Source organism: Mus caroli, chromosome 1, assembly GCF_900094665.2.
Source record: "Mus caroli chromosome 1, CAROLI_EIJ_v1.1, whole genome shotgun sequence".
NCBI lineage: Eukaryota > Metazoa > Chordata > Mammalia > Rodentia > Muridae > Mus > Mus caroli.
In genome coordinates, this window is record NC_034570.1 from 91,343,099 (window position 1) to 91,349,610 (window position 6,512).

A 6,512-nucleotide genomic window follows, 5' to 3' on the forward strand; every position below is an offset into this window, starting at 1 on the left:
CACATATTAAACATTTTATTATTTAAGACAGAATTCCCTTTTTAGCCTTATTATTTAAAACATGTTCTCTCACTGAACTTCTCATTATTTAAAGCAGGGTTCCTACATAAACATTACTGCTTATGTTAGGGGCTCTTGATGAACACAAAATAAGATAACTTGGTATGTCTGACTGTTCAGTGAGTTCTAAGTCCTCATATGTCCTCCTCTCCTAGTTCTGAAGTTATGCATGTGCGCTGCCATTGTCAGCTTTCATGAAAAAAAAATGGGAATATGGGAAGCACTTGGCATACTGAACCTTTTCATTATTCCCAGATTGGAGCATTCTAAGGTCTTCTTATATACTCTATAATTGGCATTTGATCATTTCTGCATTTATAACATGGTTAAAGTCATTTCACTAATATTATTAGTAATTAAATAAAATTTAAGCAAGGAGTAATAAGTAATGTGTAGGAGCTTAGAATTAAAGGAAACAGTTTTAACACAGACCACTGGAAGTTGGAGTAAAAGCAAGATGAATGTTGGATCAAATGAGGGGCCATTTTAATTCCTACAATATTCAGGGCAAAGGGATTTAAGATTATTTCAAAGAAGGACACAGAATGGTAAATGATGGGAAAATAATATTACTTACATTGCAATAACTGTAGCTTACTTTTTCTCTCCATTATTTGGTAGTTTATGAGTCATAAAAGACTATTCTGCTACAAGAAAAGAGATTTCAACAATGTAGTCACTTCTAGAATACATGCTTAGAGTGAACTTGGAGGTTCTCATAGTCATCAGCTATTTTTCCACATAGGAAATCTTGCTTTTTAGGGAATTTTGTTTTTGTTGATGCTTTTTAACTAAAGTTTTGTGACTCACAATTTTGAATAAGAATAGAAGACACATTTGATCATTTCATTTTCTTTTTTTTTAACACGAGGAATATATAATCTCATACCAACAAATCAAAAGCAGGGAAATCTTACCTCAGCAGCAAAATAACAGGAATTAAGAAACACTCCTCATCAATAACTCACACCTCAAGTGATCTCAATTCCACAATAGAAAAAAAAAAACCAAACTAACAAAATGAATTCAAAAATAGTACCCATTCTTATGCTAAGTCTAACTATGCTTAAATGTGGCTAAAGTAAAATTCGCTGTGCCACTCTCTAGATATCCTGTTTCATCTCTGGTTACAATAAAATCAGGCTGAGCCTCATTTCATTTGAAAAAAAATTAAAATTAAAAAATAAAAGGAAGAAATACACCTTAAGGTCAAAGATAGATTTGACCTCAGGTTGAAAGGATAGAGAAGATATTCCAAGCAAATGGACCTAAGAAGCAAGCTAGTGTAGCCTTTCTAATATCTGAAAAATATACTTGAAATGATCATTTTCATTGCAGGATATTTCACAAAGACCAAGATTAAATGTATGGCCCCTTGTATAGACTAAGTACTTGCTATGAACCAAGTCATCTACTGTGCTGCCATCAGGGAAATTATGACCCATGAACATAATTCCTCTTAACAAATTCAAAGAAGTTGTATAAGGAAAGGCTAAGTCATGCAAGGAAATTTTCTGAAGATAGCCCATCATTTTGCATGTCTTATAATGGGTGAGCTCTGAGTTGCAAGGTCACCTGAGACTTCATCACACTATTGCGTCTTGCTGCTTATATTCCTTTTATCAGTAGCTATTTTATAGCCAAAATAAAAGCTTAATCCTTTAATTTCCTATTGTTGGAGAATTTTGTCATAGTAACTACAAAACTTTTGAACAATCCATACATTGTCTTTGTTGTCACAGATATTGGGGCAACTAAAGCCCCTTCGTTTCCAGAAACCTGCAAAGACCTCACATGTTATTTCAAAGTGTTTGCGTCCTCAATATTTTCCATTCTTTTCTTTAGGTGGTACAAGTTGTTATACTCATCCTCATCCACATTTCATGCTTCAGTTATTAAATGATCACTGTCCTCTACTGTTATCCATAATAGAACTTCTCCTTCTAATCCTTAGTTCTGCATGCTAAAAGTAACTATTTGCTGATTCACGGCATATGCCACTTAATCTTCTAGAATCACGGAAATGACATTCTATGATTTTTAAGTCCAGCAAGGTTTAATATATAAAGATATAAGAAGAACTACAAGTAAAGAAAGTAGAGTATAATTTTCCATTCAAGACAATTAAATTGTTTATTGTGTACACATGATAATGGATGATACACAACCATCATTTCCATCTGTTAGTTTATGTGATAACATTCAATTTTGATATTGCATAGGGTGTGCCAACAACCAGTTTATAACCAAATTGTAACCTTGCTTGGATGACCCTTTCAATGGTGAAACTCATTAAAAGTTACAAAAGTAACTGGTAGTTTAACAACACCAAGGCTTTTGAAGATAATGGCTTCTGCACACAAGCAATCATAAATAAATTCCACATGAAGTTTGGCACCACCCTGAAGGAATTGTAACTCCCACTGTTGGAGAAGTTTACCAAGAAAGCTTCTGAATAGACTAACTTTACACAGCACAGTTTTTAAAAAAAGAGATATTTATTCAGGGTCATGAACAGACACTTATATGTACCAAAAAACAGAATGCATGAAAAAGGTCTACAATAAAATTGATTTACACTGTGAACAGAACAGAAACTAAATAATCTGTTATACAATTAGTCACAAATACATTCCTGGAGTTTATGCATACACACATGAGTATTGTCTAAACCATGTCTTCTTTGTAGCAACTAGGCACTGCCACCCTTGTGCTTGGCTGAGTTCACAAATCTGTTGTAACCTGTAGCTTTCCTATCACTTCTCTGGCTTTCCTCTCCTGCTAAGCTTTGTTTTCTGGCTGCAATTAGAACCTCCTGCCACAGCTGTAGATACCACTGCTGCTGGAACCTCCATAGCCACCTTGGTTTTGTGGTTTAGCAAAGTACTGGCTTCTGCCACCATAATGGCCAGAGCTCCTGGCTTCAAAGTTTCCTCCCTTCACCGGTCCAAAAGTTGAAAACTGAATTGTAATTGTCAAAATCATTGTAGCCTCCACCACCTCCAAAATTGCTTCCATCATTGCCAAATCCATTCTGGCCATCCCCACTGCAGCCATATCCACCATGACCACTGCTGCTACCAAAGCCTCCAGCACCACTGAAGTTCCTCCCTCAACCAAAATTGTCATTGTCACCAAAACTCCCTCTACAACCACCACCAAAGTTTCTGGAACCTTTTTGATCTCCTTGCCTCGATGAAGCACTAGACATCTCTTGCTTCAACAGAGCCTTTCTTACTTCACAGGTGTGACCATTCACAGTATGGTACTTCTGAATAACAATCTTATCCACAGAGTCATGGTCATCAAAAGTAACAAAAGCAAAGCCCCTCTTTTTTCCACTGCCTCTATCAGTCATAATTTCAATCACTTCAGTTTTCCCATACTGGTCAAAATAGTCTCATAGGTGATGTTCTTCCATGTCTTTTTAATACCACCAACAAAGATCTTTTTCCCAGTTAAGTGGGCACCTAGTCTTTAAGAATCTTCTCTTGACACAGCTCTCTTAGGTTCCACAACTCTTCCATCCACTTTGTGTGGTCTTGTATTCATGGCAGCATCCACTTCCTCCAGAGTGGAGTATGTGATGAACCCAAAGCCCCTGGATCTCTTGGTGTTTGGTTAGTGTTCCCAATTGTTTGAAATGTCTCCCCAGACTCTTATCAGTTGTTTCTAAGCTCAGCCCTTCTCTGATGAGCTTCCATAGCTGTTTCAGTTCTTTGGGAGACTCTGACTTAAGCATAAAAGCAGAGTGAGGAAAACCTTCAGTGATGTTTCCTCGACAGTTCGTACTTTATAGCCCTGCACTGCTACTCTCTAAACCAAGAACACCTTTCAAGCTTTCTTCTCGGAGTTTAGCTGATTCCAGGAAGGACAGCAACAAATGTCACTTGAGATCAGGAAAGATGTCCAGCCAAATGGTGAGTGTTTTGATGTATTTCTGTGACCTTCCTTTTTTTGAAGGAAGACTAATGTTTGGGAAACTCAGAAAATTGAAAAGGGAATTTCAGGAATAGATATAAAACTTGGGGTCCTTGTGAGGTGGATCAGTGGATAAAGGCACTTCAACCATAACTTGATGAATCAAGTTCAATCTGTCCTAAAAGGAGAGAACTACCTTTTCCAAGTTGTGCCCTTCATGCATAGGTGTGTTCATAGATATGCAAACATGCATACATACATATATATTAAAAATAGTAATACATTTTACGGATTCATAATGTAAAGACGTTATTTTCAGGTGAGGAGTTCATGTCTGGTGTTATGTACTGGCTTCATAAGACTTATTGAAGACCTTCCCATCCTGTTTTTTTATTTCTCTGCTTTCTTGCTACCATTGAGACAATGAACACTGCCCTAGTGTGCTGTTCTCTCAAAATGCTCTGGCTTACTGTGTATACAGGTACAGATGGGGCCAGGTGTCCTTGGACTTTAATATCTAAAACAATGCACCAAAATATTTTTTCTTCTTTTACTTTTTTGGTGTGTCTATATGTATATGGTATTTATCCATATATACCTCTGTGTGTGTGTGTGTGTGTGTGTGTGTGTGTGTGTGTGAGCACTAACATGTATGCATGTGTGTTACCTCCTTCCAGCCTAGCTAGGCTGGCCTCAGACCATCCACCACGGAGGTGAAGCCACCTGTTGTTCTGCTTCTCATCGCTCTCCTTTGATATGCCACTACCTGCCACCTGCCTGAGGCCAAACTGGCTTGCCAAGATCTTCTGGAGTTAACACCAAACTGATCTTCACAAGTTCCTACTAAAAGGCTGATCTGTCTACTTCAAAGGAACTTTGTATGACTGGGAATGAGCCTCCCCTCTTCTTTATAAAGTGTGTTTGCCTACATTAAAGTTGAACCTTGATCAGACTATTGTCTTGGTTCCATCCTTTCTCTTGTTGCCTAGATTTCCTCTTTTCTTTCAGATTCCAAGATGCCTTCCAGGTTCAAACCAGGACATGTGAGCCGCTGGCCAGCCTCAACAATGTGCTCATGGAAGCCACAAGTTGATGTTGGGTGTCTTGCTTTACTGCTCTACACCTTATCCAAGAAACCATAATCTGACAATTAACCCTAAACTTTCGGATTGGTTTAATAGGTAAGGAATCTCCTTTTCAAGGGGTCTCCTTTTCTGCCTCCCAAGTGCTGGGGTTTCAGGTGGCCATTACACTTGACCACATTTTTATGTGGGTTCTGCTGACCTAAATACTGATGCTCATGCTTATACAATAAATGCTATACCTGGGTAGCCATCTCTACAGACACAACTTTTCTCTTTTTAGTTGTTTCTTTTGGCCATCAACTACAGTGATGAAAGCACACAAAGGGGATGGATAGGGTATTTCTGTGGTTATGTTATATGATTTGGGCATAGATTTAGGCTTCCAGTTGTTGGGTTGACAATTACATATATAATCCACACAGAAGATGGTCATGTGAACAATCACCTCTGTGGGAATACTATCTTAAAATTCATCTGATGAGTAGAAAAGGATAAACAGTTTTAATTCATTACTCATTTTATTCATTAGTGCAGCAGATGGCTCATGTTTGTGTTGTAAGCCCAGAGTTGATTTCAATCGATAAAATCGATATGAATGTTGGGCATGGTACTTTGCATTGCTACCCCAGTGCTAAGGATGCAGAGAGAGAAGGTAGGGGAGGCAGAGGCAGATGAAGCAGAGGTAGGTAGATCTCTGGTCCTCACTGGAAAGTGAGATCCAGGCTAATGAAAGCCCATATTGAGAAACAAGGCAAAGCGCTCATGAGGACAGACAGCCACTTTTGACTTCTGGCTCCTACCTGTGCACATGTACACTCACATACACACACACACACAGTTGCATATATATGCGCACACACACACACACACACACACACACACACACACACACACACACAGATACACAACCCTAGATATGCAGACATACTTATTAAAAATGTGGACTGAGGCAGACCTGGTTTCAGGTTTCAGTTTGAATCTCATCTAATTATGTAATCTTTACCAAGTTGGTTAGCCTTAATACTTGTTGATTTTTATCAAGGACAATATATAGGAAATTAACTTCTATTTCATAAAGTTGGTTTTAATTTAATAATAAAACTATGAGGGAGATCTGTTGATAAATTCATCCCTATTAATCATAAACCCTTTGTAGAGCTTGACAAAAAAGTTCACCATTTATAACCAAAACAGTTAGGATTTTAGGAAGTTGAATGTTTCAAGTTGTCTACTGTTGATTATTACAGAAAGTCATAGGAAAGGCACCTTAGTAAGAAAAAGAAAATTTTGCTACTCATAGAAAATCACCACAGTTGGTAATAAAGCAATATATTTGGTTCTGCCTGTTGGGGGTCTGCCATTACTGAGGTTCCATGCATGTATCATCATACTTCAAGTGGTATATGGGTACTGGGAATTTGAATTCTGATCTGTGAACTTATGTCT

General features: G+C 37.8%; 1 pseudogene; it reads right to left on the bottom strand.

Moving 5' to 3' along the window:
• Nucleotides 1–2,744: 2,744 nt before the first annotated feature.
• LOC110303729 lies at nucleotides 2,745–4,559 on the bottom strand (annotated as a pseudogene).
• Between the last annotated feature and the right edge of the window lie 1,953 nt (nucleotides 4,560–6,512).